Source organism: Antechinus flavipes, chromosome 1, assembly GCF_016432865.1.
Source record: "Antechinus flavipes isolate AdamAnt ecotype Samford, QLD, Australia chromosome 1, AdamAnt_v2, whole genome shotgun sequence".
NCBI lineage: Eukaryota > Metazoa > Chordata > Mammalia > Dasyuromorphia > Dasyuridae > Antechinus > Antechinus flavipes.
In genome coordinates, this window is record NC_067398.1 from 657,143,533 (window position 1) to 657,161,156 (window position 17,624).

Below are 17,624 nucleotides of genomic sequence, written 5' to 3' on the forward strand. Positions count from 1 at the left end.
AAGAAAATATCTGAGACAGATAGTAGTGATATGTCCTCTGTTCGTACTACTCACAGCAAGGTGGTAAGAGTCCTTTTCTTACTTATGAGGTGGCATTTTTCTCCTGATCTTGAACGACATCTCACTTGGTCTCCTCATCCCTTGTCTTGCAAAGAAGAGAAAATTTTTCTTGTTGTGCTAATGAACCAGAGATGAGACTCCTGGTCCCTGTATGAAGCCCAGACCAGGAAACCCTAAATTCCTAATTCAATTGCATCTTTCCACAGGTTTAGAAGAGATTAACAGAAGTAAATCTGTTCCTCCAAATTTGTTGCTGGGGAAGCTAACTCCTTCAATTTATTAGATTATCCTACCCTTGAGTTCATCCTTCCTCAGGATGCTGTTCTGTGAGAACAGAATCTATATTAGCCCCTTAGGGGCCTGAGCACAAGGCAGTGATGTGCTTCATGGTTGGCCAGCTACACATAATCATTGCCATTTCTTCCCAACCCAGCTTAGCCTGTGCATCAAGGAACAAGGAAAAGGGGGTCAGGGCAAGGGAAGTGGGGGAGATACACACATGCAAACTTGTTAGTGCCCACCCACAGAGATGACAAGTGAACTGAATATGAAGGATTTCAGCTATCATCTCACTGTTACTCCTAAGTTAAAAATAAGTCCATGGTCACTAAAATTTATTTCCTAAAGAGTAAAAAGCTGAAAATGATGCAGTTTCAATGATACCCTGGTTAGGTAACTTAACCCTGTTTGCCTCAGTTTTCTCATCTGAAAAATAAGTTGGAGAAGGAAATAGCAAACCACTCCAGTATCTCTGCCTAACCCTAAATAGGGTCTTGAAGAATCAGTCATGACTGTAATTACCGAAACAACAGTTTCCTTGAGAGTCAGGAATTATTAGGAAAGAGGCCCAGGAGTTGTGGACTCCTTAATCCTCTGCAGATCTTCTACACTTGATCTTAGCCAAAAGGCAGAGAAGCGATTCTCTGCAGATCTTCTAAAGTGAGAGCAATTCTCCCAAAAGAGACTTCTAATACCACTATGTAGTCTTCATTGAAAGTCAAGATTTATGTTATGGGACATGTTGATGTAGTAAACATTCCAGGACCTGGGCTGGATTGTGCTGTGCTATCCATGCTATCCCTTTGGGTTTGCCTTTTGGCCAAGACCACACAAAATAAAATGATTGGTCTGAAATACTTATAGATGGGATGTTTTATTTCCCAGAACTAGAGCAAAAACTCTCTCCATAGTCTTAAGTACCATGTGAGAGCAGATGAGGAGAACAGTGATTAAGTGCAATTGAATACTAGAAGTCTCTGGATTGTTGGAGTTTTTCTGGGCCAACCCTAACTCAAATCAGTCCAGTGAGTCAGGCAATATAATGAAACAATTGCACACCACAATAAAAAAATTTCTTTCAATAAAAGATTAAGAATAATGTTTGGTATTTACTAATTCAAATGGAGTCTGAAATGATGGGATAGAAAAACTTCCTAAAGAACAATGGAAATGCCACTAATCCTCCAACCTAACCTAGTCTCCAAGGGAGAGCATAATGAGATTTTTTCATGCCTTAAACAACACAAACTTACTTGCCAGTAATTCATGTCCCTGTCCCCTGGACCAAACAAACCCTGAGGAGGAGCTCTTTGCATCCTTAAAGGGAAGCCAAGGCAATATAAATAAAATGGATGCCACTTCTGTCACAGCGACAGAAGGGGTAGTGTACAGGAGAAGATTGAGTATAGACAGGAGAAGTCTAGACATGGTCTGTGAGTCATGGGGATTGTTTATGGTTTTGTTGATAGTCAGGGTCCTTTCTCAGGGGACTGCTAAGCCATGACACATTTAGATGTGCAAGGAACTAGCAAGGTTTCAAGGATATCAAGTCTAGATAACAGGTTCAACTTTCTGTTCCTGTTTCTGGAGAATTGTGTCCCCAATCTGAGAAACTGTGTATCTTGTAACTCTTGTAACTCTGACTCACCATTTCACCATTTCATTGGTCAAGAGGCAAACCTGAAGGGATAGGGTAGATAGTACAGCACACTCTAGCCCAGATCCTGAAAGATTTACTTCAACATGTAGCTCTTGACTCTCAAGGTGACTATTGTTGTTCAATCATTTTAGTTATGTCTGGCTCTTTGTGACCCATTTAAGGTTTTCTTGGCAGATATACTAGAGTGATTTGCCATTTTCTTCTCCAGCTCATTTTACAGATGAGGAAACTGAAGCAAATGGGGTTAAATGACTTCCCCAGGGTTACATAGCTAGTAAGTATCTAAGAACAAATTTGAACTCAGGCTTCCTGACTCCATCCACAGTTCTAGCCACTGCATTATCTGGTTACATAATAACATCAAAAGTCTCTTTGGGGGAGAATTGTTTCCACTTTAGGATATTTGCCTAGAGTGTCATTGATACATTGCCCCTATCAACTTTTTAGTCCTGCTAACTTTCTAGGAAAGAAGCTTCACTTACCTTGGACTGATTCTCAAATTAGGGGCGATGGTAACGATATATCTGAAACCCTTTATACTCAGTTCGTTTGTCATCCCTGTGTTTGGACATTGGCAGGTTTGTGTGTATCTTCTCTCTCACCTTCTTCCAGCCCAAGATCCCCATCCTGGGCTCCGGCCTTGTGCCTTGATGCACAAGCTGGGCTGGGTTGGAAGGAGATGGCAATGATCGTGGCAGCTTTCCAGGTATAGAGCTCCCTAAGGAGCTAATATGTGCTCTACTTTTGTAGTGTCCTATAGTCTTGTAGATCTAATGGGAAGAACCTGGATTTGTGGGAGTAGGATGTAATAGATTCAGGAGAAGAATTGCTCTGTGGGCAAAATGCTTTAGGAAAATCAACAAATAAAAATTAATTAGTTAACATCAATCACAATGGAGGATTTAGGAAAATAAAATTTCAATCTTGTATTCTATTTAGCAATATAATCTTAGATATGAGAGCATTTTGAGTAGAATTTGAAGCTCTAGATGAGTTCTCATTTTCATCTCATAGAGGAAATTGGAGGATTCCATAGTAAATTTCATAGGCATTTTCAACATCTCTTTCCTTCTCTTCTTTCCTTTTTCCAAGACTGTAGAATTAGAAAAATCTTCAGGAGTTTATTGGGAAAAGAAAAAAAAACACCTTAACTTGAAGATATCCAATGACTTATCCCATCACCAAGCATAACACTTCTGGAAGAAGCCATCTGAATAACTGGATATTTCCATGTATTCAAAGTGCAGTGCATATTAGATATATGTATTCTTTTTGGTAAAAAATCCAATTCTTTTGGTATGCTAATATGCTAATCTATCTCTTGAGTATGAGTATTATGAGCATTATCTGTAGTAGGTATTAAAATTTTACATATCAAAAATAGAGCCCATTATATTTTCTCCTAAAATAATTTCTCTTCCAGATTTTGCTTTTTCTGTTGAGGATATCACACATTCAGCCAGATTCACAATGACTCTTCCTATTACCTTTCTTTGTCCAGTAAGTTGTCATAGTTTAGCTGATTCACTTCCACAACATCTGTCTCAAATGTTTCTCTCTCTCTCTCCTCATACAAACTCTCTTAATTGGATAAATAGTCTCCTAATTCTTCTCTCTTCTCCCAATCTCTCAGCTTTCCATTTTATCAACTACTTGGACATCAATTTCGTTGTCCTAAAAACTCAACTCAAATGTGATCATACTATTTCCTACTCAAAATTCTTCACTGGCTTCCCTATCCTTTTTAGGAGGTTTCCACTTCAATGTCTTTTATTTCATTTATCTTTATGCCTTCTTAGTTCCCATTTGGTTTACTAGAACAGGGACTTTTATTTTTTATCTTTGTGGAAATTAATCTGGATTATATCCAAAGAATTATTCAACTGCTTATACTCTTTGACCCAGAAATACCACTAAAAGATCTGTTTCCTAAGGTGATTAGAGGAAAAGAAAAAAAAACTATGTGTTCTAAAATATCTATAGCATCTCTCTTCCTAGTAGCAAAGAACTGGAAATTGTGGGGATGGCTGAGCAAGTTGGGGTATATGATCATAATGGAATACTACTGTGTTATAAGAAATGATGAGCTTGATGTTCTTAGAAAAATATGGATAGGCTTGCATGAAACAATTGAGCCAAATTAGCAGAACAAAAAAATGTATATAATAACAATATGAAATATTATTTTCAAGAACAATTTTTGAGTGACTAAGTCATTTTTAACTATTATAAATACCCAAATTAACTACAAAGGATATATAAAAGAAGATTCATTCAGAGAAAGAAATGATAAACAGAAATATGTATAAAATGGTTTTACACACACAGAGACACACATTTGTATTTAACAAGAACCATCTGTAGGTTGCAGAGGAAGGATAGAAAAAAAGGGAAAAAAGAAAGCTACATGATAACTTTATTTTATAGTTTAAAAGAATAGCAAGTTGTACATACTTATACATTTGTAGATTTGTAGTTTCATGTGCAATCAACTTTTTTTTCCTATTCTGTTATGAAATGATTAATTTCTTAGGTTTAGAATAAAAAAAATTATCTTTGTATTCCACCTAGTACATACTATAATGTCTTGAATGTAACAAACATTTAATAAATGCTTATTGAATTGAAATGAATGTGCCATTCCATGATATATAAAATAATTGGTTTCAGTAATCTAAGTATGAGGTGAATCATGGAATTATGAATTCTTTGCCACCACAAAAAAAGTTGTGATAAGCATTTTTGTTTCTATATGTTCTTTTTTTTCTCGATGTCTTTAGGGGTACAAAACTAGTTTGTACTAGGGGTACAAAACTTGCTGGATCAAAGAACATGTTCAGTTTTATAACTCTTTCAGTATTGTTCCAACTTGTTCTATAGAATGATTGGACCAGTTCACTATTCCACCATCAGTCCTTTAATGTTTTTTTCTCATCCTTTCCAGTATCTGTCATTTCAGAGTTGTTTTGCTTTCTCTAGTTAATATTGATTTAGAACATTTTCCCACATGATTATAGATGGCTTTGTTTTCTTATTCTGAAAACTGCCTCTTCATATCCTTTGGTCATTTATCTTCTGAAGAATGACTCCTGTTTTATTTATTTATTTTTTTAATTTGACTCAGTTCCTTGTATATTAGTGAAAGAAGGATTTTAATCAGAGAAACTTGGCATAATTTGTTTATTTTAATATTACTTCATTGTCTATAGTACCTTTTTAACTAATGTAGTTTCCCTGATTATCTCTTTTAATTAAGTCCTTTTTTGCTTTTTGCTTTGTCTGAGATCACGATTGTTACCCCTGCCTTTTTACTTAGCTGAAATATATTATAGTCTATTCTAGCCCATCATTTTAATTTTAAGTGTGTCTTTTGGTTTCTAGGATGTCTCTTGTACACAATATATTATTGGATTCTGGTTTCTAATCCATTCTCTTACCTGCTTTCAATTTATGGGTTAGCTCCTTCTATTCCCATTCATGGTTATAATCACCAACTGTATGTTTTGCTCCTATTTTCTTCTGTTTAGTCTTTTCTCTCTCTTTTTTAAGCCAGTCCCTCCTCAAAAATTTGTTTTGCTTCTGACCACTGTCTCTCTTAATCTATTTTCCCTTTTAATGACCTTTCCCACCATATCTTTTATCCATTCTTTTTCCATTTTCCTGTTGGGTAAGACAGATTTCTATGCCCAAATGAGTATGTTTGTTATATAAAATACATACATATATATATGAGCATATAAGTATGTATGTATATATATTACATATATATGTATATATATGTTTGAGTATATATGTATGACTATTTAGAACCATTTAGAATGAGACTGATGTTCAAATATTGTTTGCCACAACCCCTCCCCTTTTCTCCTCCACTATAAAAGATTGTCCTTGAATATCTTTTATATGAGAAACTCCCTTACTCCTCCCCCCAGGATATTGTTCTTTTTCAATCTTACACTAGTTTTGGATGCCATATTTTTCTCTTCTGCTGGGGTCTTTTCATTATAAATTCGTGGAAGTCTTTTATTTCATGAAATATTCATTCCCCCCAAAAAAGAGGATTATAGAGGGCTTCTGAGGTGTGTTCCATTTCTAGATCTATGACCTTACGATAGACATAGTGCTAAATGTTTACTATATTAATAACTGCCAAATGAATGAATGACAACTTGCCAGTCATGAACTTAAGAATACCAGAATCATGTCATGCTTCTGACATATATTTGCTGTGTGACCATGGGTAAGTCACTTCAGCTTGCTGTACTCTAGCAACTCCATGGGTATAATGTACTTGTGAGTGGCCTGTATTCATCATTGGACAAATCAATGGAATCATAGATGTTGATTCCTCTCAAATATAAAAAGGTATTTTCTACTATGGTTTTAATATTCTTTTCTTCAATGAGAATTTTTTTTCATTTCCAACCTAATATTTGTTTCTTTTCTAAATTCTTTACATATAGTTTCTTATAAAAACTTACCATGACTTGGCATGAAGAAAGACCTTGGTTTATATACTCTTTAGCTACTAAATTATGGCACTTATTATCTATTTGACTTTGGGGAAATCACTTTTCCTCTCTAGAGCTCAGTATTTCCATCTGTAAATAATGGGTTGTGAATAATTACTTTTGAAAATCACAACAATATAGTCCTGGCCCAAAAAACTTGCAAAATCTGAGGGAGTCAATGATTTAGAAGTTCATGGAACATTAGAAATAATTGAATCAAATTTCCTTATTTTATATACGAAGAAACTAAGACCCAAAGAGATTAAGTGACTTTTCTAATATTACACAGTTAGTAATTAGATACTCTTCAAGCAGTAGTAAATCCTAACATAGAATTGTAGATTTTAGATCTGGATGGAACCTTAGAGACCATTGTGTCCAAACCTTCATTCTATACATAAGTAAACAAAGGCACAGAAAAGTTAAACCTCTTGTCCAAACTCATACAGTTAGTTGCTAGGATAGGATTAGAAATCAGATCTTCCTGAATACAAGTGCAATCCTTTCTTCATAAATATTGCATTTAGTTTTTTGTTGTTGAATCATTTCCTTCTTGTCCAACTCTGCAGGACCTCTTTCTCTCCCCAGTTTAGGGTTTTCTTGGCAAAGATACTGGAGTGGTTTGCCATTTCTTTCTCTAGTTCACTTTGCAGATGAGCAAACTGATTGATTTTCTTATTCAGAGCTGCATCTACTGATTAAATGACTCAGTCAGATTCACAAAATTAATGTGTTTGAGGGAGAATTTGAACTCTGGAAGATGAGTCTTCCTGATTCCCAGTCTAATGCTCTAACCACTAAACCACAGAACTGACTTAACTTTTAGCTATCTAATATATTTTAAATTTCTCTTTATTGCACATTTTTTGTACTCAGCAGCAGAAAAGACAACCCCATGCTGTCCATGTGGTTTTCTTGGCAAAGATATTGTGTTTTGCTACAATATGGCACAATATGATTTGCCATTTCCTTCTGTAGTGAGTTAAGACTTGTGACTTGTCCAGAATCACACAGATAAGTAAGTGTATGAGGTTGGATTTGAACTTAGATTTTCCTGCCCAGGCCCATCACGCTATCTACTGAGTCACATACCTGCAAGTTCTTTATTCTTTGAAAAAAAAATAAGAGGAATTCTATTCATTTTACTTCCTATATTTAATAATTATCTTCTTCTATATGTTTGATATTATAATTCACTAAGGGGTACACCCAGGGAAGAAAGAAATGTTCTGGAAGTATAGAATTTGGGAATCCTAATGAAATCTGCTGAAGGATATTTTTGGGGTTGCATTACTAGATATCTGGGCATTTCAGAGAGATGCCTATGGTTTCAGATTACCCAGTAGAAGTCAGAGAAAAGGTCTTATGATGTGTGTTAGCCCATGTTCTTAATGTTCCCTCCCCAGGTATTCATACCACCCCCAAAGCATTATCATTTCTATCTCAACACTACTGATCATTAGATGTGAAATAGCAATTCATCTCCAAGATAGTGGTACATGCTAACTTTTTTTATGCAAAGAGATCTCATCTCAGTTACATATTTGAGATGTTTCCATTTTCTACTTTTCTGAAGTTTCTGAGGAAGTGAACAGCTGAATGAGATGATGAGTGGAATTCGAAAGCTTATCATTATTTGTGGGGTGAAGGCTTCTCTTATCTATAGGAACTATTGTGCTACAAAGAAAACTCAGACTGAGTTGAGTAGTATCACAATTTGGGAAACAGGGAGAGACCTCAGCAATTTTAGGAATGTGAAACAAGTTGCACAGTTGGGCACAAAGAGTCCTTCAAAGTTCTTTTTTCTGTCTTATTAACTTTTCCATTGTCAAGAGGAAAGACCTTGAGACTTATTCCTTTGTAGAGAATAATAGAATCTTCATTTTAAGGAGTTACAGCTTTTCCTTGCTAGATTTCTAACAAATATCAATTCATCCACCCACCAGAATTTTAAACATTCCAAATGAAATGTATATCCTTACATGTGTTATAAACAAAAGTGTAGAACTATATGGGCTAGACATTATGACTGCATTGCATCTTTCAGAGTTTTGATGATACATCATATGAAACTTGTACAGTCAGGAGAAATGAGTTCCAGAGAGGTGAAGAGAAGGCTTTCAATCCAGAGTTTATGCCAATTAATCCTCCTACCATTTGAGATCCTTAGTCTCTATATAACAAATAACCTCAGGGAAGAGCTTCTATCAGATTTGTAGAATGCTAGATTGGAAGCCAGGTGGCTCAGTGGATGCAGGCCTAGAGCCTGGAATCAGGAAGACTCATCTTTATGAGTTCAAATCTGGTCTCAGACACATACTAGCTATATGAGCCCTGGGCAAGGCATGTAACTCTGTTTGCCTCAGTTTCTTCATCTGTAAAATAAACTAAAGAAGGAAATGGCAAAGTACTCTAGTATCTTTCTCAAGAAAATTGGAGTCATGAAGAATCAGATATAACTTTAAAATATGACTGAACAAACAGCTAGAATTGACTATTTACATTTTAGATCATTGAGTCCTACTCTATTTTACAAAGAACCTCAGACCGAGAAAAACTAAATTACTTCTCTAAAGATACATAGCTATTTAGTACAGAGGATTAGAGATAGATTATATTTGCTTTTTTGTAGGAGATACAGAGTAGGTATAGAGTTCAACAAATATTTGTGAGGATTATTGATGATGCTGATAAACTATGCCAATGTTACTTCCCTTTTCTTAGGATCTTAAGACACTTTCTTTAAAGGCCAAAACTTCTAATTAGCAGACTATCAGTTATTCTACTTGGAAGGGAATAAAAAAGCAGAGACTCATCTTAGAGACAGAGAATCCCTATGGCCTAATTGATGCAAATACTGCCCAGTAGTCAAGAAACAATGAAGACTCTCTTTCTAAAAATTAAGCATAGAAGGTCATTTTTTTTCTAGAATTTTCTAGAACCTAGATTGGACTTGAAACTAGCACAGTGAGGAAGAATCTGTCTGGTTCTGGACTCAGGAGTCAAAAGATCGCTGTCCAAATGCTGGCTTTAACATAGTATGGTTTTGTGACCATAAGACATTCCAGCATTTTGATGCTATTAATTCTTCTGTAAGACAAAGAAATTGAATTATATCATTCTTAAAATTCCATCTAGCTCTAAATCTATGATCTCATATGATAAGAGGCAAGTATTGGGGATAGTTAGTCTGGAGAAGAAAATGCTAAAGGGAAACATGATTGTTTCCTTTTTTCCCTTTCAACTTAATCATATTTTATTTTCCAATTACTTGTAAAGATAGCTTTCAACACTTAATTGTATGAAATTTTGATTGTTTTTTAAACATGGAATAGTGGGGCCTTTTGTAAAAAGCACACCTTGATCTCCATTGCCAATGACTTTTTCTGTAGTGGGACATCATAACACTATGAACAATATATATTTCTTTTGTAATTATAGTATCCAATCCTCATTTGTCATTGTTTTTTATGAAAATATTTTTTATTTCCATTTTCCCCTTTTTCTTTCTTTCCCCTTTCTTCCCCTCCCCTCCACAGCAAGCAATCTAATATATGTGCTTCTTAATGATTGCTTCTTAATATTCCAAAAATTTAACATGAACACAAATGTTCTGCTTGGCTCTAGGAGGAACAAGGAGGTAAGGGTGTGTGTGTGTTTATGGGGGGAAAAGCCAGCATCAAGAGTCTGAGGGTGTTTACACCTAAGCACATGGTCACCTGGTATTGCATTTCTCTCTTCATAGCATAATCCCATTTTCCCAAGAATTACCCCCTTACTACATCAAACTGATCTTCTCAATTTCATTTCAGAGAGCATAGCAGAGAGAATGGCAAAAGGCTCATAGGACTTCAAAGTAGCAAGAATGAGCAGGGTTTCAATAACCAATAAGAGTAGTACATTTAAATAATATTTGACAACTTAGGCAAGTTTATTTCCTTTATAGGGCTTTAATTTTTGTATCAATAAGATGGGAAGGTTTTATTTGATGATCTTCTATATTCTAAAATTAACTTATGGCCCTGGTACTGATCAGTTGCTTTAGACATTCCCAACCCCTCTCAGGACTTCTATTCAACAAGAGTGTAAGAGTAGATGATTCCTAATATTTTGATATTCCATCACTGTCACTGACAATTATAAGTTATATAAACCTAGCCAAGTAACTTCTCCTTTCTTCACTAATTTTCTCTGAGGAATAAGAATAATATTAAGCATATTATTTACCCAACATGGAGAGTGTGAGAAAAACATTTTGTAAGCCTTCAAATTCTAGAGAATTGTTGGTTTTTATTGTGTAATCCTATTCATCATGAAATTCAGGGAAGATATGATCAACTCCCACTTAAAAGATTATATGACAAGTAGGACATTTCCTATTTGAAAAGAGAGAACTAAAGAAAGAGGCACTATCCCAAAGATGCAACATCCAGTCCTCTTTGAAAGTTACATATTGAATTTATAATGAAAAGAAAAGACAATGTGTATACAATAGGGATCTGGAGTTTCATATATAATCCTCTTCTATTACATATATATACGTACATATACATATATATGTGTGTATATATATGAAAATGTCCCTTTCATTTGATTCTTTCATTCAGAATGAGACACACATTCAAATTTGGATATGCACAACAATGGAATGTTCTTATAATGTTGGTTAGCACCCTGTCTCTTGAGATGTTCAGACAGAAGGTACATGACTACTTCTCTGTAACATTGTAGAGGGGAATTATGCTTCAAGTAGTGAGTTTTAATGGATGCTCATTGACATTTCTTGAAGATCTATCATTGAGTGAGTCTCAATTCCTATTAAATTCAATCCGTAGTATCATAAAATTGGACAATTATCTGATACTCTGTAGGTATAGTCTGTATCAATTGAATGTCCCAGGAAAAGTAGGAAAGTAGATCTTGTGTTGTTGTGTTCTCTTTAGGAACCACATCTCCCTTCCTAAATTAGCTGTCTTTTCGGAACACATGATTTCACCTCACTGTGGGGCAGAGTAGGCTACAATTCTTACATACTTTCTAGTATTTATCAAGTTCCCAGTAGTCCCAGTCCCAACGCTCTGGGAAATAAACAGAAAATGAAAACACAATTCTTATCTTAAAGGATTTACCTTCTCTGGGGAATTGAGATGAGGATACAATATTTATATAGATAAGCAGGTAAAAGAAAGTATGAAGTAGAAAGGCTAAGGATAGAAGGTGAGTTCAGTTTAGGGAAATCCAAGTAGGTTAGTTAAAATGTGATTAGAATGTGTGAAGAGGAATCATGTGTAGCTATCCAGAAAACATAGATAGTGATCAGACAGTGAGAGGCTTGAAAAGTAAGTTAAGTATATAAAGTTTGTGTTTTATCCTTGAGATAATGGAATCCTTAAAGTTTCTTAATCAATGGAGTGACATGAGCAAATCTGTTTTAAGAAGATTGAGTAGACAGTTTTGTGAAGGATGGATTTAAGAAGGGAGTGACTAGAAGAAAAAAAAATTAGAAGGTTATTTCAATAGTCTTGGGGAAAATAATAAGAACCTAAAATAGTGAGATGGCCATGTGAATAGAATAAAAGAGATGTATGAGATGCAGAATAAAAGAGATGCAGAAATAGAAATAACAGACTCACCAGCAGATTGTTATGGATAATGAAGCAGAAGAAAAAATTGAGGTTGAACTGAACTTATATAGCTGAGTGACATCCTCATGAGAAACAATAAAGCTTCAAGGAGTGAGCAAGAGAGAAGATAGTGAATTCCATTGTAAACATGTAAAATTGGATGATCTTACAGATCATCCAGTTTAAAATGTCCAATAGTGGTAAAGGCACACACTGGAACTCAGAAGAGAAACTAGATATAAGTATATAAAAATCTGGGAATTATTTGCTAGAAATTATATAGGAACTGATGAGCTTACTAAGTAGGAGATCAAAAAGTAAAAAAGAGTAAAAGACTCAAGTTAAAGCTTGGGGATACACCCACATTTGGTGGAGTGACTTTAGTAGTTAAATAGGTAGAAAGAGAAGCATGAGAAAGAAGTGTCATGAAAAGCTAGAGAGAAAAATATATTAGGAGGAATAATGATCAGCACTATAAAATGCTTGAGAAGTCAAGAAGAATGAGAACAGAGAAGACATTAGATTTGGAAAATAAGAGATTTACTGTTAATTTGGAAAATGCTAGTTTTGGTTTAGTAATGGAGTGAGAAGTCATATTTGAGAGGGTTTTGAAAAGACTAAGAGAAAAAGAAATAGGGTTTTCTAAAGGGATATGATTAAGAAAAGACAAAGACACATAGGACAATAAATAGTAGGAAATGTGGGACTTATTGAGGATTTGTTGAGGATGGTGGGATCTTGGGATTGTATATAGGCCACAGAGAAGAAAGTAATATAGAGGGAGAAATGAAAGATTAGCAAGAAGGGTTGGAGCAACCTGCTAAAGAGGACAAGAAGGGATGGGTGGTCCGATGGCACACGTAGAGGGATTGGACTTATCGAGGTAAAGGGTCATCTCTTCATCAGAGATGGGAATAAAAAATGAGATAGTAGGAGATGTCAGAAAGAGAAGGAGGCCAAAATGAATTATAAGATAAGGTTGTCAGCTGCAAGAGTGAGGGAAGAGGTCCTAAAGGCAATTTGGAAGGAGAAAAAGTTTGGAACAGCTGCTCTATTTAGTAGAGAATGGGGGAGGAATAGCTAAATCATTCACAAGTGGTCATTGTACAATATTGCTGGTATAATTATTTTTGTATATATAAGTCCTTTCCCTTTTTCTTTGATCTCTTTGGGGTATAGGTCCAGTACATATATTTTTGGATCAAAGGGAAAGCACAGTTTTATAGCTCTTTGGGCATAGTTCCAGGATGATTGGCTCAATTCACATCTCAAAAACACTACGTTTCTGACCCAGTGCTTCTAAGTGGCCTCTACCATTTGTCATTTTCCTTTTCTGTCACCTTAGCTAATATGATAGGTGTGAGGCTTTTAATTTTAATTTTTCTAATCTCTACTGATTAAAACTTTTATATGACTACATACAGCTTTGATTTTGATAACTTGAAAATTTATCAATTGGGGAATGATTTGTATTATTATTAACTTGACTCAGTTGTCTAGATTTTTGAGAAATGGGACCTTTATCTGAGAAATTTGTTGTAAAATTTCTCTCCCCCCCCACCCCCAGTTTCTTGCTTTCTGTCTTATCTAAGTCATATTGGTTTTGTTTAAAAGTAAAAACTTTTAAATTTAATGTAATCAAAATTATTATTATTATATTTTACATTCCAGAATTTTCTCTTCCTCTTGTTTGGTCACAAAATAGAAAATTTGCGACCAAAATAGATCTGACAGGTAAAATTTTCCATGTCTCCTAAGTTGCTCATAATATCACCTTTTATTTTTAAATCATGAACACATTTTGACCTTATCTCAGTGTATGGTATGGATGCTTTCTCTAACTAATGGGTTTCCACTTTTCTCAGCAGATTTTGTCAAACAGTGAGTCTTTGTCTTAAAAACTTTGATCTTTGGATTTATCAAACAATAGGTTACTATGGTCATTTACACTATGTACACTGTGTATTGTGTACCTAATCTATCCTTCTTATTCTTAGCCAGGACCAGATTGTTTTGATTATTGCTGTTTTGTAAGGAAGCTTGAGACCAGATACTGCTCTTCCATCTTCCTTCATATTTTTCTTATTGATTCCCTTGATCTAGACATTTTGTCCTTCCAAATTAATGCTGTTACTATTTTTTCCTAGTTTTATAAAATATTTTTGGTAGATTGAGTGCTATCACATTAAATAAATTAATTAATTTAAGTAGAATTGTTAATTTTAGTTTATTGGCTTGGCCTAATTGTGAGCTATTAATATTTCTCCAGTTGTTAAGATCAGACTTTCTTTGTGTGAATAGTATTCTATAATTGTGCTCATATTGTTCCTGGATTTGTCTAGGTAGGCAAACTACCAAGAATTTTCTATAGTCTATGATTACTTTCAACTGGAATTTCTTTTTCTACCTCTTTCTGATGGATTTTGTCCCCATTAAGAAAAATGCTGTTGATTTACATGGGTTTATTTTATATCCTGCAAAATTGCTGAAGTTGTTAATTATTTCCACTAATTTTTGGTTGACTCTCTAGAACTTTCCAACTATACCATTATATTGTCTATAGAGACAGAGAAAGTTTTGTTTCATCATTGCTTATTTTAATTCCTTTCATTTTTTTCTTCATTTTTTTTCTATAGCTTGCATTTCTAGTACTCTATTGCATAATAGTGGTAATAATGAACATAGTTGCTTTACCCCTAATTTTATTGGGAAGGCTTCTAGGTCATTCCTATTACACATAATGCTTGCTAATGATTAAGAAAGTTAGCATAATGGACAGAGTATTGTGCCTGGAGTGAAGAAGACTTATCTTGAACTAAAAGTTCAAATCTGCCCTTATACCCTTATTAGCTCTGTAACCCTAAGCAACCTCAGTTTCTTCATCTATAAAATAATCTGGAGAAGGAAATGGCAAACCACTTCAATATCTTTTCCAAGAAAATTCCAAAGGGGGTCATAAAAAGTTTGATATCATCAAAAAATGACTGAAAAGCAATATACTTACAATTTTAAGGAAAGCTCTATTTTATTCCTGTGCTTTCTAGTTTGTTTTTCACATGGGAAAAATCATTGTATTTTGTAAAAAGCCTTTTCTGCATCTATTGAGAAAATAGTATAATTTGTATTGTTTTTGTTATTGATATAGTCAATTATACTGATAGTTTTCCTAATGTTGAATCATCCCTGCATTTCTGTTCTTACCTAGTCACAGTTTATGATCTTTGTGATATTTTGTTATCTCCTTGCTGATGTTTTATTTAATATGTTTGCATAAATATTTATTAAGAAAATTGGTCCTTAGTTTTCTTTCTTTTCTTTTTTTTTTGGGGGGGGATTAGTTTTCTTTTTCTATTTTAGCTCTTCCTGGTTAAGCTAGCAGCACCATATTTTTATTCTAAAATGAATTTGGTAGGATGTCTTGTTTGTCAGTTTCTCAAAATTGAAACAATAGCCAAATGTTTCAAAATAGTTTATATGCTATTAAAAAAGAAATTGTTTTTTTAAAGGTTTGATAGAATTCACTTGTGAATCCTTCTAGGCCTGAGGATTTTTCTTAGGGAGTTCACTGATGGCTCCTTCAATTTCTTTTGCTAAAATAAGGTTATTTAACTACTCGATTTCCTTTTCTATTAATCTGAGCAATTTATCTTTTTATAAATATTCATTTATTTCACTTAGATTGTTAAATTTATTGGTATGTAATTAGGCAAAATACTTCCTAACAATTGCTAATTTTGTCTTCATTGGTAGTGAATTCACCCTTTCATATTTGATACTTCTTATTTTTTAAACTAAATTAACCAATAGTATTTATTGTTTTTTTAATACTAAAACTAGCTCCAACTTTTATTTGTCAATGTTTTCTTCAAATTTTATTAATTTCTCCTTTGATTTTTAGAATTTCCAATTTGGTATTAGTTTGGAATTTTTAATTTATTCTTTTTCTAGTTTTTTTTAGTTATATAACCAATTTATTGGTCTTTTTTTCTATTTTATTGAAGTGAGAGCTTAAAATTACAAATTTTCCTTTAAGTACTATTTTGGCCGCATTCTTTAAATATGGGTATGTTGCCTCATTGTTATTATTCTCTTTAATGAAATTATCAATTATTTCTATGATTTGTTCTTTGACCCATTCAATCTTTAGGATTAGATTATTTGATTTCCAATTAATCCATGTTTCCATAGCTCTTTATTGAGTATAATTTGTGTTATATTACTATCTGAAAAGGATGCATTTAATATTTCTGATTTTCTGCATTTTATTGTGAAGTGTTTATGCCCTAATATTTGGTCAATTTTTGTGATGGTGACATGTTTAGCTAAGAAAAAGGTATACTCCTTTCTATTCCCATGATGCTAGGTGATGCAGTGGATAGAACACTGGGACTGGAGTAAAGAAGATTGATCTTTGTGAGGGCAAATTTATTCTCACACATTTACTAATTGTGTGACTCTGGGAAAGTCACATAATCCTGTTTGCCTCAATTCCTCATCTGTAAAAATGACCTGGAAAAGGAAATGACAAACCACTCCAGAATCTTTGCCAAGAAAACCCGAATCGGGGCAGAGACAGGACTGAAAAATAACTCAACAACCACCATAATTCTAACTTTCCCAAAATTCTACTCATCTCTTTAACTTCTTTCTTTTTTATTTTATGATTAGATCTATCTAGTTCTAAGAGGGGAAAACTGAAGTCCACCACTAGTATAATATTACTGAATATTTCTCCTATAACTCATTTAATTTTTCCTTTAAAAATTTGGATAACTCAAAGCATTTTTACTAGTTGATCTCAATGCTCTTCCTCTTCGACTCCCTGAGTTCATTAAAGTCTCAGCTGTAAAATGGGAATAAACTAACCACCCTAGCTCACAGTCTGTTTTTTTAAAATATTATTTTTCATTTGTTTTTATTTTTTATTTTTAATAGCTTTTTATTTACAACTTATATGCACGGGTAATTTTACAGCATTGACAATTGCCAAACCTTTTGTTCTAATTTTTCCCGTCCTTCCCCCCATCCCCTCCCCTACATGGCAGGATGACCAATATATGTTAAATATGTTAAAGTATAAATTAAATGCAAAATAAGCAGACATGTCCAAACTGTTATTTTGCTGTTCAAAAAGAATCGGACTCTGAAATATTGTACAATTAGCCTGTGAAGGAAATCAAAAATGCAGGTGGGCAAAAAATATAGGGATTGGGAATTCAATGTAATGGTTCTTAGTCATCTCCCAGAGTTCTTTTGCTTGATGTAGCTGGTTCAGTTCATTACTGCTCCATTGGAACTGATTTGGTTCATCTCATTGCTGAAGATGGCCAGGTCCATCAGAATTGATCATCATATAGTATTGTTGTTGAAGTATATAATGATCTCCTGGTCCTGCTCATTTCATTCAGCATCAGTTTGTGTAAGTCTCCAATCATCCTGTTGGTCATTTCTTACTGAACAATAACATTCCATAATATTCATATATCACAA

At 34.0% G+C, this 17,624-nt stretch overlaps 1 protein-coding gene and 1 pseudogene across 6 annotated transcripts in view; both read right to left on the reverse strand.

The window, feature by feature from the left end:
* The window catches only part of LOC127544845 (adhesion G protein-coupled receptor E3-like), a 214,069-nt gene that overhangs the window by 128,863 nt on the left and 67,582 nt on the right, over window positions 1–17,624 (reverse strand). The window lies entirely within an intron of this gene.
* Window positions 828–980, reverse strand: LOC127546155 (uncharacterized; annotated as a pseudogene).